The sequence below is a fragment of the Pleurodeles waltl genome, chromosome 4_1, assembly GCF_031143425.1.
Source record: "Pleurodeles waltl isolate 20211129_DDA chromosome 4_1, aPleWal1.hap1.20221129, whole genome shotgun sequence".
Taxonomy (NCBI): Eukaryota; Metazoa; Chordata; class Amphibia; order Caudata; family Salamandridae; genus Pleurodeles; species Pleurodeles waltl.
This window is the reverse complement of record NC_090442.1, coordinates 756,976,278-756,994,542: the sequence shown is the minus strand read 5'-3', so window position 1 is coordinate 756,994,542 and position 18,265 is coordinate 756,976,278.

Here is an 18,265-nt window from a genome sequence, read left to right as displayed (position 1 = left end):
TCTGAGATATTAAAGGGAAAATAAATTTGTATCTCTAGAGCTGCGGATCTGTTGCAAAGTTTTTATGGTGATCGCGGCATATTCACACATGCACCCGAGGCTGGGAATGCTGTGATTGGCTGGCTCCAACTGACCAGAAAGTTCTGGCCATTATTAAAGGTAACTGGACACAGTCCATGGGGCATAAAAATAAACTTAAAAGTGGCATAAGGGGTCAGGGTGGCGGTACCCTGCCCACCTGTGATGCTCAGTCCAGGCCCCCTAGTGAAACGCTGCAATAAGTTCACAAATATAGGGAATAAAAAACCCATTCACAGTCATTCATACACTAATTCATTCATTCATAGTTGCACTCAGGAACTCATGCACCCATTCACAGACCCACTCAGACCCTCATGTACTCACTCACAGACACACTCAAACACTCATGCACTCACTCACAGACCCACTCAGACACTCATGCACCCACTCACACCCTCATGCACTCACTCACACACCTACTCAGACATTAATGCACCCACTCATAGACCCACTCAGATGTTCACACACCCACTCACAGACCCATTCAGGTTTTCATGCATCTACTCACAGACCCACTGAGACACTCAAGTACCCACTCAAAGATCCACAGAGACACTCATACACCCACTCACCAAACCACTCAGACACTCATGCACCCACTGACAGACCCACTCAGACCCTCACGCACCCACTCACAAACCCACTCACAAACCCATTCAGACCCTCATTAATCCTCTCACAGACTCCCTGAGACACTCACATACCCACTGAGGGAGCTAGTCAGACACTCATGCACCCATTCTCAGACCCACTAAGTGACTCATGCACCTGCTCACAGATCAAATCAGACACTTATACACCCATTCACAGACCCACTCAGACCCTCATGCTCTCATTCACGGACTCACTCAGACTCTCACTCACCCACTCACAGGCCCCAAATTGTATTCATACACCCACTCACAGAACCATTCAGATCTTCACACACCCACTCACAGATGCACTCAGATGCTCATGCACCCACTCACAGGCCCACTCAAACACTGACAGAGTCATTGACAGAGCCACTCAGACTCTCACACACCCACTAACAGACCCACAGAGACACTCTCTCAAACACCCACTTAGACCCTCCCACACCCACTCACAGACCCACTCAGATGTTGACAAATGCACTCACAGACCTGATTAGACCCTGATGCACCCAGTCACAGATCTATTCAGACTACCTCCTAATCACAGACCCAGAATGTCAATCATAAACCCACTCACAGAACCCGCTCAGATCTTCACACACCCTCTCACAGACACACTCAGACACTGATACACCCACTCAAATAGCCCCTGAGACCCTCATGCACCTCCTCACAGACCCACTCAGACACTGATGCACCCACTCACAGACCCACTCAGACCCTCATGCATCCACTCACAGACCCACTTATACACTGACACACCCACTCACGTAGCCACTGAGACACTACTCACAACCTCACAAGCCCATTTAGAACCTCATGCACTTACACACAGCAAGTCAGACTCATTCACACACTGACAGACCCACTGACAGACTCAAGCACCCATTCACAGACCTACTCAGAGACTTATGCACCCATTCACATTCCCACAAAACATCTCATACACTCATTGGCAGACCCGTACACCTACTCATACACCCACTTAAGAACCACAAGCACTCAGAAACCCATTCTGAAACCATACAGAATATAGTTACAAGATACAATTTAAATTCACTCAAAAAATCAAAAGTCAAAGGGGCGTTATAATTAGGAAAGGTTACAGGGACATTGTATTTAGAGGGGCGTTATAGTTAGGAAGGGTTACAGGGACATTTTAGTGAGACTCACATTGTAGTCACACAGCACCAGTGAAACTCAGCATTTATAGTTACCTGAGCTAAATATATCTTGCGCCCCCTTAATGCACTGCTTATGATGCCACATATTACATCACATATTACATCACTCGTAACATGGACATTGGCATCACTGATGACATCTCAGATGACATCACTGATTACACCACTGATTACATCATCTGCACAACCACTCACAAACCCACTCACACCCCCATACAGGCTAACATACATACACTCACACACAAGTACTCACACACCCATTCACACACCCATAAAAGTACTAACACACACCCACTAACACTCACACAGCCACTGACTCACCACTTACTGACCCATACGGCACTCACTCTTCAATACAGACACCAATTCAGCTACTCACACAACCACTTTAGACTCATACAGCCACTCACACACCCACTCATACACCTATAGAACCACTCACATACCCACTTAGAGACCCACAGAGCCCCTGACATACCCACTGACTCATCTATACAACCATGCATACACCCACACACTCAGCCATACAGTCACTGACACAGACGCTAACTCAAAAATACAGCCACTCACAAGCTCACCCATGCAGCCACTCATACAGTGTGAGAAAGGGACACTTATGACATGGTAGCCCTCCACTTTTTGCCTTGAAAATGATGTGGTTGTAAACTGTAAGTGTTCTGGGTCCCTACTAAACAGGTTCCCAGAGCCAGATATCTTTCCCCAAAACTATCCTATGTATTGTCGCTTCAGCCACCCTTGAAAGTCCCCAGTAAATGGTACCCCCGGTACCTGTGACATGGATACTGAAGGGGGCCACCCAGAGCTGTAGCACCAATTGTGCCACTCTGAGAGTCCCCGCACCATCCTCATGCAGACTGCCATTGCAAGTGCATGACAAGGTATATTTAAAAGTTGCAAACTCAACATGTTACTCACCAAAAGTGCCCTGTCCACTAACACTGTGTGCACTTTAGGTAAATCAGCCCTCTGGCAGGCCTTACAGCCCAAAGGCAGAGTGCATTATAATGCATGTGAGGGCATATGTTTGCATGAACACCGTGGTGGTCATTACGAGTCTGGTGGTCCATGGACCGCCACGGTGGAGGTGTCGGTCGTACCACCACAGCCCTGGTGGAGTGGACCACCATATCATGAGCACAGAGATAGAGCCAACAGAACACAGCCAAGTCACCGCCCAAACCACCACTGCGGAGGAACCTCCGCAGCAGGGGACAGTAGGCATATCCAGTCCGGCAGTGAAGCAGTTTCCCACGACCCTATTACGAGGCTGCACATCGCCTGGATTTCCGGGGTGGTTGCACCACCATGAAAAGCATGGCAGAAACGAATCACTCAAAGGGGGAACACTTACCTTCAGGAGCAAACGCACATCTGCAGGCGCCATGGCACGTGAATTGCAAGTTTTCCCAATGCTCCTGCTGGCTATTGAACTCCAGGACTAGCGACGGTGACGAAGGCACTAACCGTAAGTACAGTCACCTAGCACACACTGGAAGGAAGGACATGAGTACACATATACAACACACACACAAGACACGGCATGCCACGCCTACACACACACATGCAAACAAGCACCCGTACCAACACACACACACACACATACACACTCTCGCATATACCAAATCGCATATTTTTCACACACACATGTGGAAGGAAAGCCAGGACATGGTTGTTACCATCTACACCAACGGTGCAGTGCTGCATATATATATGGGAGTGGAGGTAGAGGGAGTGGCCTTGTGCCCAGTTTGCTTCATCCTGCCAAGGAAAGTTATAGTGGATGCATATCTCCACTGGTTCTGGCCTTGTGCCCAATCTGCTTCATTCTGCCAAGGAAAGTGATAGTGGATGCATATTTCCACTGGTTCTGGAGGGGGGTCATGTGCCCAGTCTGCCTCATTCTGCCAAGGAAAGTGATAGTGGATGCATATCTCCACTGGTTCTGGAGGGGGCCTTGTGCCCAGTCTGCCTCATTCTGCCAAGGAAAGTGATAGTGGATGGATACCTCCACTGGTTCTGGAGGGGGCCTCGTGCCCAGTCTGCTTCATCCTGCCAGGGAAAGTGATAGTGGATGCATATCTCCACTGGTTCTGGACGGGGCTTTGTGCCCAGTGTGCCTCATCCTGCTAAGGAAAGTGATAGTGGATGCATATCGCCACTGGTTCGGGAGGGGGCCTTGTGCCCCGTGATGCTGCACCTTGGGTGTGGCAGTTCCCATTCCCTCACCTGGGTATCTGAGCCACGAGATGTGCAGGGAACAGGTAGCATGATACTCCATGGAGGCAGAGCCACACTCCGTCCTGCGGCGACTTAGGCTGCAAACTGCTGGTAGTGCCGGTGCTGGTGCTTCAAGTGGTGGGTGGAGGGTCCAGGCCGCCTCCTGCATCCCCCGATGGCTTCCCACTGGGATTCTGCTGATGACAGATGTAGTAGCACTGGCTGGGCATGTGGCGGTGCTGATGGCGGTGCAGGTGGCAGTGTTTGCGGCAGTGTCTTTGGCAGAGATACTGCCAGTGCAGGCTGTGGTGCTGGTAGTAGTGGAGGGAGACACCAGGCCGTCTCCTGCAGCCTCGGACTGCTGCCCACTGGGGATGATGCTGCTGACTGTTGTTGTGGCAGCGGCGGTGCAGGTGGCGGTGCATGTGGCGGGGCAGATGGCAGTGCAGGTGGCGGTGCCTGCTGCGGTGCCTTCCGCAGCACAGGTTGCTGGGCTGTCAGTACTTATGGTGGGTACCAGTCCCTCACCTGGAGGGTCCGAGGCCTGAAGTGCCTTGCCCTGGGTTTTCTTGCCCTTCCCCAACTTGCAGATGCTGCCAGGGACCTTGGCACTGGCAGATGCAGTTTTGGAGGAGGCCTTGCTTTTTGGCCGTGCTGCTTGCTGGCACCCTTTTCACCTTGGCAGGTGGAGAAATGGGTTGGTCCTTTGAAGTGGTCGCTGGTATACTGGCAGCCCTGACGGGTGCCCCCTTTGATCCCCTGAGTCTTTCAGGTACCACCGCGGACTCTGACTTGGTGGCTGAGGTGCTGGCCTGGGATCTTGACACCCTGGCCCGAGGGGAAGGAATGGGATGGGGGGAAAGGGCTCAAAGTTTGCAAGGAAACGTTTTTTAGACACACTGGGATGGGAAGATGGAGAGGGTTTAGGAGTGGAGGAAGTGGGACAAATGCCACACGTGTACCATCAATGGCACCAATGATGTTGGAGATTTGTCCCAGAGCATAAAAGTCAGCTTTCACTGTGGCCAAATCCTCCACCTGGGGGAACATGATGTAGCTGCGCATGTGTTTCAGCAGGGCTGACAACACTCTGGTCAACACGTTGGAGAACATTGGCTGCGACATCTCTGATGCCATGGCCACTGTTGTTTGAAAGGAACCACCCCATTACACGTTACTCTACGGTTCTCCAGACAAACAGGTGAGTACACTGTGAGCATGATGTGTGGGCCATGAATGTATGGAGTGCTGTGTGTAAGCCACATTTGTGGTGGGCAGCTGTGTAGAAGGCTGGCCTGGCTTATAGTGGGCACCTGATGGTACTTACACCTTTTGCCAGGTCCAGTTACCCCTTATAAGTAGATTAGTAATGTTCTAGCAGTTTAGGCTGATGGAGGTAGCTATAGCAGAGTAGTTTAGGCTGAACTAGGAGACATGCAATACTCCTACTATGCCACTTATATCATATAGCACTATATCATAAGAATCACAATACTCAAAGTTACTAAAAATAAAGGTACTTTATTTTAGTGACAATGTGCCAAAAATATGTCAGAGGATATACTTCCTTAGGAGGTAAGTAAAATACACAAAATATACACACAAACCAAAATCAGGTAAGTAAACAGTTAGAAAAGTAGTGAAAACACTGTAGAATACAATAGGATGCAATAGGCCTAGGGGCAACACAACCCATCTACTAAGAAAGTGGAATGCGAACCACTTAGGGACCCCAGGCCTAGTGTAGTGTGTAGAGGGTCCCTGGGAGTGTAAGAAAACACTAAAGGTGTCCAAGATACCCCACCCCAAGACCCTGAAAAGTAGGAGTAAAGTTACCCTACTTCCCCACAAACACACTAAAGTCGTGATAGGAGATTCTGCAAAGACAACAACTGACTGCAAAGAACTGAAGACGGATTCCTGAGGACCTGTAAAGGAAGGGGACCAAGTCCAAGAGTCACGAAAGTGTCCAGGGGGGGCAGGAGCCCACTAAACCCTGGATGAAGTTGCAAAAGGGCTGCCTATGGGAGGAAGAAGCTGAAGATTCTGAAACATCAGAAGATGCCAGGAACTTCTCCTTTGCACAGAAGATGTCCCATGGCGTGCTGGAGGACGCAGAGTTGTTTCCACGCAGAAAGACTGCAAACAAGCCTTGCTAGCTGCAAAGGTTGCAGTTGGAGAAAATGGGTGCTGCCCGGGCCCAGGAAGGACCAGAAGGTCACCCCTTGGAGGAGGAGACAGAGGGGGCACTCAGCAGCACAGAGAGCCCATGCAGAATCAGGCAGCACCCGCAGAAGCACCTGAACAGGCATTCAAGAAATCTGAGCACAGCAGTCATCTCAACACTACAAAAGAGTGTCCCACGAAGCTAGTAGTCAACTCAGCAAGTTGAGCAATGCAGGACGGAGTGCTGGGGACCTGGGCTACGCTGTGCACAAAGGATTCCTTGAAAAAGCGCACAGGAGCACTAGCAGCTGCAGATCACGCAGTACACTCGATTACTGTCTGGCGTGGGGATGCAAGGAATTACCTCCACCACATTTGGAGAGGAAGACCACTGGACTGTCAGGGTCACTTGGATCCAGCTCCTGTGTTCCAGGGACCACGCTCGTCAAGATGAGAGGGGACCCGGAGGACCGGTGATGCAGAAGATTGGTGCCTACGTTAGCAGGGAGAGGATTCCATCGACCCATAGGAGATTTCTTCTTGGCTTCCAGTGCAGGGTGAAGGCAGACAGCCCTCAGAACATGCACCACCAGGAAACAGTTGAGAAAGCCGTCAGGATTAGGCGCTACAATGTTGCTGGTAGTCATCTTGCTACTTTTTTGCGGTTTTGCAGGCGTCCTGAAGGAGTCAGCGTCCGATCCTTGGCAGACGTCGGAGAAAGAGATGCAGAGGAACTCTGGGGAGCTCTTGCATTCGTTATCTGAAGAGAAACCCACAGGAGAGACCCTAAATAGCCCTCAGAGGAGGATTGGCCACCTAACCAGGTAAGCACCTATCAGGAGGGGTCTCTAACATCACCTGCTGGCACTGGTCACTCGGAGGCATCCATTGTGCCCTCACACCTCTGCATTCAAGATGGCAGAGGTCTTGGACACACTGGAGGAGCTCTGGGCACCACCCGTGGCGATGGACAGGGGAGTGATCACTCCCCTTTCCTTTGTCCAGTTTCATGTCAGAGAAGGGGCTGGGGGATCCCTGAACTGGTGTAGACTGACTTATGAAAGGAGGGTACCATCTGTGCCCTTCAAAGCATTTCCAGAGGCTGGGGGAGGCTACTCCTCCCCCGCCCTTAACACCTATTTCCAAAGGGAGAGGGTGTAACACCCTCTCTCAGAGGAAATCCTTTGTTCTGCCTTCCTGGGACTGGGCTGCCCAGACCCCAGGAGGGCAGAAGCCTGTCAGTGGGTTGGCAGCAGCGGTAGCTGCAGTGAAAACACCAGAGAGCTAGTTTGGCGGACCCGGGGTCCATGCTGGAGCACCGGGGATGCATGGGATTGGCACCCCAATACCAGATTTGGCATGGGGGGACAATTCCATGATCTTAGACATGTTACACGGCTATACTCGGAGTTAACATTGTGAAGCTACACATAGGTATTGACCAATATGTAGTGCACGTGTGTAATGGTGTCCCCAGACTCACAAAGTCCAGGGAAATTGCCCTGAACAATGTGGGGGCACCTTGGCTAGTGCAGGGTGCCCTCACACTTAGTAACTTTGCACCTAACCTTCACTAAGTGAGGTTTAGACATATAGGTGACTTATAAGTTACTTAAGTGCAATGTAAAATGGCTGTGAAATAACGTGGACTTTATTTCACTCAGGCTGCAGTTGCACTCCTGTGTAAGAATTGTCTGAGCTCCCTATGGGTGGCAAAATAAATGCTTCAGCCCATAGCGATCTCCTGGAACCCCAATACCCTGGGTACCTAGGTACCATATACTAGGGAATTATAACAGTGTTCAAGTGTGCCAATTAGAATTGGTAAAAGGCAGAGAGAGCATAAGCACTGAGGTTCTGGTTAGCAGAGCCTCAGTGACACAGTTAGGCACCACAAAGGGAACACTCATTCAGACCATAGCCTATGAGCACTGGGGCCCTGGCTAGCAGCGTCCCAGTGAGACATATAAAACACACTGACAAATAAGGTTTTCACTATTAGCACTGGGGTCCTGGCTAGCAGGATCTCAGTGAGACACCAAAAACACCCTGACATATACTCACAAACAGGCCAAAGGTGTGGATAACAAGGCTAGAAAGGGGCTACCTTCCTACAAGTGGCTTCCTGGCCAGAGTGCTGCATGTAAGGTGGTCAATGTATGTGCGTCAGGGGATGGGAGGGATATGGTGGGCAATTACTGTGACGGTCCGGATGGTTGACTGATTCCCTTTTCTGCTGTCTTTTCAATTCAGGTCAGCGCCCACCAGAAAAAGGGTATTTGGCGTGCCAATGCCAAGGATGTGCGGACCCTGGGGGTCTTTGACAGGTGGAGCATCCACTGCCGCAAGAGGTGGGAGGACCTGCGCCGCTGGGCAAAGAAGACGGCGGGCAAGATTGTGTGTTTGGAAATGCCACTTTTAGAAAGTGAGAAGTTTCTTGCTTAAACCATTTCTGTGACTCTGCCTGTTTGTGGATTCCCTGTCTGGGTCAGTTTAACAGTTGGGCTAGTTGCACCTCTCACTAGACAGTGACACAAATGGAGCTGGGGTGTAGTCTACATTTCCTGATGAGCCATCTGTGCTAGGAGGGAGGGGAGGAGTGGTCACTCACACCTGAAAGGGCTGTGCCTGCCCTCACACAGTGCAGTCTCAAACCCCCTGGTGTGTGTCTGGGGCCTGGGCTGGGCAAGGCAGGATTTCACTATCAAGAGAGACTTTCCTTTGAAGTAGGCCTACTTCAAAGGGAAAAATGGGGATAAGAAGGGCACCAAAAACCACAGACTTTAGATCACTTCTGGAAACCAAGAGGAACCTCTGCCTGGAGAAGAGCTGAAGAGCTGAGGAAGAAGAGCTGCCCTGACAGTGACTGTGCTTTGTGGATCTATCCTGCAGTTGCTGCTTCTGTCTGTGCAAGAGGACAAAGACTGGACTTTGTGTGCCTTCCTGCTTGTGAAAAACTATCCAAGGGCTTGGAACTGAGCTTGCCTCCTGTTGTTGAAGTCTCAGGGGCAGCAAAGACTTCTCTCTGCCAGCACCTAGAGCCTCTGCTGAGACTCCTGCCCTGCCAAGTGGTGCCCTATCCAGTTCCTGGGGCCTTGTCAGGTGTAGCTGGTGGATCAAGGTTGGAATCCACGCACAGATCGTCGCGCGGGGAAATTTTTGATGCTACCTCCGAGAGTGGCTAAAAGAACAATGCGCCGCCGGCTCTGCGTCTGAAATCGACACAGCGCTTGCAGCGTGGCTGTACCACTACAGAGGGACCAGGCCTGGCTCATCAATATGTATACATTTGTCTGGGTACCCCTGTACACTCAACTCTCTTCACACCCTGCCCTATCTCCCTCCCGGCCTTGACATGGGCCCTACCTCTGTGCACACAGGTCACTCTGGCTATCCCACCCTTCCCTGGCTACTGACACCTGTGAGACATCCATGAAACATCCGACTACAGATGCTGAAAACCGTTACAATGAGGCCCACGGAAGAACAAGATGTGTGATCGAAAGAACCTTTGGGCTACTGAGGGCCAGATTCCGGTGTCTACACATCTCCGGAGGTACCCTACTCTACAAACCACTAAAAGTGTGCCAGATCGTGGTTGCCTGCTGCATGCTACACAATCTGGCCCTGATACGTTACATCCCATTGCTGGATGCAGAGGAGGTGGCAGCTGGACCACTGGCTGATGAAGGGGACACAGGGAGTGAACAGGATAAAGATAATGAGGATGCAGCTGACTTTAGAGCAGAGTTGATACGACAATATTTCCACTGAGCTACAGGTATTTGTCAGTTGTATGTTATGTGACCTGTACTCCTGGCTGCCTTGTGACATCAATCAATCAATCAATAAATCAAATTTATTAAGCGTGCTACTCACCCGGTAGGGTCTCAATGCGCTGGGGGGGGGGGCTTACTGCTCAAATAGCCAAGTTTTGAGGTGCTTTCTGAAAGTTAGGAGGTCCTGGGTCTTGCGTAGGTTGGTGCAGAGGGAGTTCCAGGTCTTGGCAGCGAGGTGAGAGAAGGATCTGCCACCCGGAGTTGGATGCGGGGGACTGTTACAAGGGCGAGGTCGGCAGAGCGGAGCTGTCGAGTTGCGTTGTGGAAGTTGATTCGTTCTTTGAGGTAGGCCGGTCCGGTGTCGTGGAGAGCCTTGTGAGCATGGATTAGGATCTTGAAGATGATCCTTTTGTTGATGGGCAGCCAGTGTAGGGACCTGAGGTGGGCGGAGATGTGTTTGTGGTGAAGGAGGTGGAGGATGAGACGTGCGGCTGCGTTCTGGATGCGCTGGAGTTTTCTCTGAAGTTTGGCTGTGGTCCCTGTGTAGAGGGCGTTTCTGTAGTCCAATTTGCTGCTTATGAGGGTGTGGGTGACTGTTCTTCTTGTTTCTAGGGAATCCATTTGAAAGTCTTGCGTAGTATGTGGAGAGTGTTGAAGCAGGAGGATGATATGGCGTTGATTTGCTGAGTCATGGAGAGAGAGGAGTCCAGTATGATGCCGAGGTTGCATGCGTGGATGGTGGGTGTTGGGGGTGGTCCTGGGATGGTGGGCCACCATGAGTCATTCCATGCTGTCTTGTTGGGACCGAAGATGATGATCTCGTTTATTTCTGAGTTTAATTTGAGGTGGCTTGTTGTCATCAAGTTGGCGATGGCGAGGAGTCCGGTGTGTTGGTTGTTCTTGGCGGTAGATGGGTTCCTCTTGAGGGAGATGATGAGCTGGCTGTCGTCAGCGTATGCAACGATTTTGAGGCCATGGGGGCGGACATAGATCCTCCTGGTGTCTATTAGCACTGGTGGACTTGTGTGCAGCTATGCCTTTGGGTGGGTTTGGTGGGTCACATTTCCCCATCAGTGGAATGGTTACTGTGCACATTTCAGTTCAATCATCTCTCTGCTTTTGTGTTGCTTCACATGTGACATGTTTGTGCTTTTCCATTGATCCCTGTACTGCCACATCAACTGTAATATGTGTATTATACATTGTGATGTCAACAGTATTGCTACCTCTCCTATGAGTCCACATTGGGAGGCAGTGCAACATTACTGTATGGACTGTGGAACATGCCTTAAGTTTAGCATTATGTGTTGTGATTGAAGGACTATTGGGGATGGTTGTCTTCAGAATGTGGGTCTGACATGGGCAGATGGCTAGAGCTGACACTTGCCAACTCACCATTGGGACTTTGTGTGTTGTGTGTTTGCATTTTGTACTCCTATAGTGATTGTTGTCCTTGTCTTGTTCTACTTGCAGGGCATTTGTGTGGTACACTGTTTCCTGTATCACATGTTGCCTTCATTTAAACATGGGTCCAGCCTCTACCTTCTCTACTATCATCCATGCTGCATATTGCTCTCCCTTCTGTCACTCTCACAAAGTTTGACAGGACAATGGGGTGACAGTTAAACATGTTATGCCACAGTAAATGGTACTTCTTGCAATAAAGCACATAGACAGTAGCTGTGCTCAACAGTGTTTATTTGTTACTGACGTGCAAGGGGTGATGAGTGGGGTCGTGGTGGGTGAACTCATTGGTGGGTGAACTCATCAGTGTAGTCTGGCCAGCTATGTGTAGTCCGGGTCCAGTATGAGGGCCATGGGTGAACAGAGAGATGACATTGGACAGTAATCAAGGTGTGTCAGTGGCACACAAGGGAGAATGTTCAGAAGAGGGTCACTTTCTGGCGGTGGTGTTGGTATTGGCATCAGTTCATGCATGATGTCTGGTTGGATGTCCTCACTTGTGTGGGGGTCCCTCAGCTACAGGGGGAGTGGTGCTAGTGGTCTGTGGGTCCTCAGACAGAGCCTCCATTCCACTAACTGCCGCTGTGGTGCAGCTCTGTTGGGATGTGGCTAGTAGAAGGGGTTTGCTGGTGGTCGAGGGCTCACAAAGGATGGTGGTCATTTCCTTGAGCACCCCTGCAAAGGAGGCCATGGTGGCATTGGGGGCCTGCTACTGCTGCATGGCCTCCTGATGGTGTTCCGTCTGCAGCCTCTGGTTCTCCTGCACTGTAGTATCTGGCCCATTTTGTCCTGGGTTTGGTAGTATGCAACCAGGACTTGAGAGAGTGCTGCCTGTCCAGTCTGTTGTTGTGGCAGCCCAGGTCCCTTGGACCACAGGTCCCCTCCCACTACCCCTGGTCCCCTGTGCCTGTGCCCCCGGCACAGTGTGCCCACTCCCAGTCGCACAAGGACCTTCAATGTCTGAGTGTTTGCCCTTGACTCTGGCCACTGTACTGTGGGGCACACTTTTGATTGACACGTTCCTGGGTCACTGGTTTGGGAATGAAAGGCTGGCGGCTGTGTGGTTGCCACATGGGAGGGGGGAGTTTGGTGTGTCCAGGGTGGGGCTGCTGGGCATGGACTGAGCAGTCATCCCTGATGGGCCAGGCAGGACATCACTGTCCAGACATCTGCTGGGGCCTTCATCCTGGGGAGGCCTGTCTGACAGCAGCATTCGCTGGCGGGTGGCAATGGCAGTGGACCTGTGGATGGAAAGGGAGTGAGTGCAATTTTGGAGATGTCTTTGTTGGCTACATTGTGTGATGCATGGGGTACCCTGACTTGCTTCCCAGTGATGGCAATGACAGCTGCTTTAATGCCAACATTGTTTGGGGGATGAGGATTGTGCCATTGTTTCCATGTGCCATTGAGGGTGGAGGATAGGTGATAACATTGCTGTCATTGCCATGTGTTGGAACTCAGTTGAGGCTGCCAGTTGGTGTGACTTGTGGTTTGCAGGTGTTCCACTGTGAAGTGGGACTGTGATCCTCTGATGTGTATGGAGTGTTGCATTGTGAGAGTTGTAGTACTTGCCATTGTGTTTAGTATCCATGCATTAAGTGGTGACTGTGTGAGAATGGTAGCAGTGGGGTGGTGTAGCATTCAGGGGAAGGGGGTGGTGTGCCTGGGGTGGGGGTGCAGAAGTGTGGGATGGGGTGGATTGGGGAGTGATGGGTGATGGGTATGCATGCTGGGCAGGAGTGGCTGATGCCTGGGGGTGTTGGTGACTTGCCAGAGTCGAACCCTCCGATGATTCCAGTTAGGCCCTCAGGATGCATGATGTCCAAGACCTTCTCCTTCCAGGATGTTAACTTAAGGGTCTGGAGGTAGGGGCCCACCGCCATTCTTGTTCAGGGCAATCTGGTGCCTGGACACCATGGAATGCACCTTCCCCCATAGGTCTTTCCACCTCTTCCTGATGTCCTCCCTTGTGCGTGGATGTGTGCCCACTGAGTTGACCCTCTCAACGATCATCTGCCATAACTCCATTTTCCTTGCCATCGATGTTTGATGGACCTGGGCTCCAAAAAGGTGTGGCTCTACCCTGACGATTTCATTTACCATGACCCTCAGCTTACTGTCAGTGAAACGTGGGTGCTTTTTATGTGCCATGTTGGGCGGGTGTAGTGAGTCTAGGTTGCAGTGTGGTGTTGTTGGTGGGGTGGGGTGTTTCGATGTGGGTGCAGGTAGTTTGTGGTGTTGGTGTGTGAGTGTGATGTGTGCCTAGTACACAACATGCAGTTGTGTGGTGGGTGCTGAGTGTGCAGTGTGGAAATGCCTGTGGTGTATGGGATCTGTGTGAATGGGTCATTGCTATGTGTGCTGTTCGTAGGGGGTTGGTGGTCGGACAGTCATTATTTCGCCATTGGTTGGCATGGCAGAATTGCATTTTGACGTGCTTGGTCATGGATGAAGCCAAGGTTGCATGCGTGGGTGGTTGGAGTTGGTGCGGTTCCTAGGGTGGCTGGCCACCAGGAGTCATCCCATGCAGAGCAGTTGGAGCTGAGGATGAGGATCTCAGTCTTGTCCGAGTTCAGTTTGAGGCGGCTCATCTCCATCCAGGTGGCGATGGCATGCAGACCGTTGTGGAGATTGATCTTAGCGGTGGCGGGGTCCTTGGTGAGTGAGAGGATCAGTTGAGTGTTGTCCGCGTAGGAGATGATGTTGAGGCCATGAGATTGGACGATGTGGCGCCATGTAGATGTTAAAAAGGGTTGGGCTGAGAGAGGATCCTTGAGGGACTCCGCTGATGGTCCTTGTGGCTTTCTATAGGAACGGAGGGAGGCAAACTCTCTGAGTTCTGCCGGAGAGGCAGGATGTGATCCAGTCCAGGGCCTTGTGGTGGATCCTGGTGTCGTGGAGGCGTGCGCAGAGGGTGTGGTGACAGACGGGGTCGAAGGCTGCCGAGAGATCAAGGAAGATGAGGGCAGCGGTTTCACCTTTGTCGAGCATGATCCTGATGTCATCGGTTGCGGCGCTGAGAGCAGTCTCGGTGCTGTGGTTCTTGCAGAAGCCGGATTGGGAGATGTCTAGCATGTTGTTGTCCTTAAGGAAGCGGGTCACTTGACTGTTGACTATCTTCTCAATGACCTTCACTGGAAAGGGAAGGAGGGAGATGGGCTAGTAATTCTTGTGGTCTTCGGGGTCTGCCTTGGGTTTTTTGAGCAGGGCTTTGACTTTGGCGTGTTTCCAGCTTTCCGGGAAGGTGACGGTCTTGAAGGAGCCATTGATGATAGCACGGAGTTGTGGGGCAATGATTTGGCTGGCTTTGTTGAAGACATTGTGAGGGCAGGGGTCGGAGGGTGATCAGGAGAGGATGGTGCTCATGGTCTTGGTGGTATCCTCATCGTTGGTTTGGGTCCAGGTGCTCAGGAGGTTGGTGTGGCTCTGTGCATTGGAGTTAGTGGTGGCCGCAATGGTTGTGGGGATTGGGGAGGTGAAGCTGCCATGGATGTCTGTGATCTTGCGGTGAAAAAAGGCGTTGAGGGAGTCGCAAAGGTCTTGCGATGGGGGGGTCGATGGAATAGGACTTGGGGTTGGCGAGTTCTTTGATGATGCTGAAGAACTCTTTGCTGTTGTGTGCATTGTTGTCGATTTGTTTTTTTAGAAGGATCTTTTGGTAGTCCAGATGAGCTGGTGATGCTTGCAGATGGCTCTCTTGAGGGCAGCGTGGTTGCTCTCTGTTTGTTCGTGGCGCCATATCTTGTCAATTTTCCGGCACTCCCGCTTGGAGGCCTAAAGGTCGACGGTGAACCAGAGTGCTTTTGTGCTGGTGTGGTTGTTGGATGGTTTCCTGAGTGAGGCGAAGGTGTTGGCGCAGTCGTCTTACCACTGTTTGAGGTTGAGGGCAGCAGTGTTGGGGTTGCTGGTGCTGGGTGGCGGGGCACGGGAAAGGGTGGTGATCAGCTGGTCTTCGGAGATCTTGTTCCAGCTGCGGCGAGGGATCTGTTGCGGGTGGTGGTGAGCATTGGGTTTCTGGAAGGTGAAGTGGACACAGCCGTGGTCGGTCCAGTGGAGCTCGGTGGTATGGGTGAAGGTGATGTGGCTGCTGGCGGAGAAGATGGGGTTGAGCGTGTGGATGGCTGAGTGGGTGGGCGTCGTGACGAGTTGTTTGAGACTGAGGTTGGCGAGGTTGTCGATCAAGGCGGCAGAGTTGCGCTCGTTGGCGTTCTCTAGGTGAAAATTCAGGTCACCGAGGAGCATGTAGTTCGTAGAGGCGAGGGCATGGGTGCTGATTGTGTCGGCGAGGGAGTCGCAGAACTGTGATTGGGAGCTTGGGGGTCTGTAGACAAGGGTTCCTCTGAGACTGATGTTGGCGTTGACCTGAACCTGGAAGTGTAAGTGTTCGGCAGCATCAATGGTGTCATTGGTGTCGGTTGAGATCCTTATGGTGCTCCAGTGGACTATGGCCATTCCTCCTCCTGGTTTGTTGGTGCAGTCTCTGCGGGTAATCTTATAGCCTTCAGGTCTGACTATGACAATGTTGGGTTCTGAGGATGGGTTCATCAAGGTTTCTGTGAGGAAGGGGATGTCTGGAGAGGCTGAGGTGAGTATGTCCCAGAGTTCGACGGTGTGCTTGTGGACGGAGCGGATGTTGAGGAGGATGCAGCTGAGGTGGTTGTGTGTTGGGCTGCTGTGGTGGTGCTTGGTGGCTTGGGCGCAGGTGGAGCTGCACATCCAACAGGAGAAGGGTCCATGGGTGTGCCTCGGGGTGGCTTGGAAACAGGTGGTGGAAAGGCCTGGGTTGAGGGAGTGGAGTTCATTGGCCCTGTAGCAGGGTCTAGCGATATGGGGGGCGCAAGGGCCAGGGGGACTGGCGCTGGACCCGGTCCAGGTGCGGACAGGTGCAGACAGGCTTGCCTCTGGCGTGCTTGTGGCCTGCAGCGGCAAGGCCTTGCAGCGGCTGCCATTAATAAGGGGAGGTAGGAGCTGCTGGGAGGCGGGAGGTGAGGGCGGATGGGGGCGCGAACGGGGCAGGGCCGCAGGAACGCAGCGGCGGGAACGAATGGCTCAGAAGAGCCAAAAACGGACGGGAACGGGAGCGCAAAGCAGAGCAAGCAGAAAGAAGGCTAAAAAGCACAGAAATTGCAATATTTAAAAAAGGATACTAGCAGAAACAAAAACACACTCACAGCACTTACGGACCCCACTAGACATCAGGGATGAGGCGCAGGCAGGTGCCTGCGGGTGGTGGAGGGCCTCGAACTCGCGGCAGCAGTGAGGGCGGGGTGGAAGGCATGGGCAAAGATTGGAGGAGCTGCGCGGCGTGAGGGGCGAGCCCAGACCCTAAAGGCAGGTCAGGGGTCACTCCGAGCACCGTGCAGAGTCCGCCATATAAAAGGGGAGGTGGGAGGTGAGGGCGAATGAGGCCGCGAGGGGGGCGGGGCCACAGGGACGCAGTGGCAGGAACGAATGGCTCAGAAGACAATTAAAGTAATTTAATATTTTGGCAAATTTGCAGAATACAGTTAAAATCAGCATAGTTGGATATTTTGGAAAAAAATCTGCCTTTCTATTGGTTCATATGAATGCCTCACAACCTTTAAAAAAAACACACCCAATACTGTAATTGTTTGATTTTCTACTGGGGAAGAAAGTTGGAGCTGTAGTAGAAAAATGGCAGAAGCTCCTGATCCTACCACATCTGAAGCCCTTGAAGATGCAGGAGAACAACAGGAGGAGGTAGCAAAAAGGAGAGCAATGTCTGGAGGTGGTACACTGTACGTAGTGGTGACAAAAAAGCCTATGCCAGGTATGTCCAGTGTAATCTATGTGGCAAACAGCTTTTGAGGGGCAAAAACAACAAAAAATACAACTATGGCACTTCTACTACATAAAAACATTTTAAAAGCTACCACAAATGTGTGTACCTGAGCAGGATGAGGGAACTAGCTAGTGACACTTCTGATCCACAACCATCAACATCTACTTGTGGACAAGCCGCTTGAAACATCTCCATTGCATCTATGTGCAAAGAATTTAAGGAGATGGTGATTCCCTGTGGGAAGTGCCAAGAGCTTGTCATGAAGAAAAATTAAGACATTGTAACTATGCTGGAAAAGGTTAAGAGCCATGAATGTTGAATTATCTTTTTGTTCATTTTACTGCTAGAAAACACTACGGGGGTCATTTTGACCTCGGCGGTCTTTTCACAAGACCAACGAGGGACCGCTGTGCTGAAGACCGCCAGTGGTGGCGGTTTTCCGCTCGGCGTATTATGACTGCTGGCAACCCTCTGTCCTTTTCCGGACGGAGAGCCGCCAGCAGCCATACTGGCGGGCGGCGGAGAAGTGGAGGTTGCTCCACCTCCACCGCCATGTCAACAGAACACCGCCCACCGAATCACATTCTGTGATTCGGCGTGGCGGTGTTCTGTTGACGGTGTGGTGGCGGCGGAGCAGCCCCCATGGATCCCGTCCCCTCCCGGAAGATCAACGGACAAGGTAAGTTGATTGTCAGTTAGGGGAGGGGGGTGTTGTGTGATGTGTGGGTGCATGGGGGTGTGCGTGTGAGTATGGAGATGGGGTGTGTGAGTGCGTGTATGCATGCGGGGTGTAGTGTGAATGGAAATGTGTGCGTGTCTGTCTGTATGTATGTCTGTATGGATGTGTGTGTGTGTGTGTATGTCTGAATGAGGGTGTGCCTGCATGAATGTGAGTGTGTCTGTTGGCATGTTTGT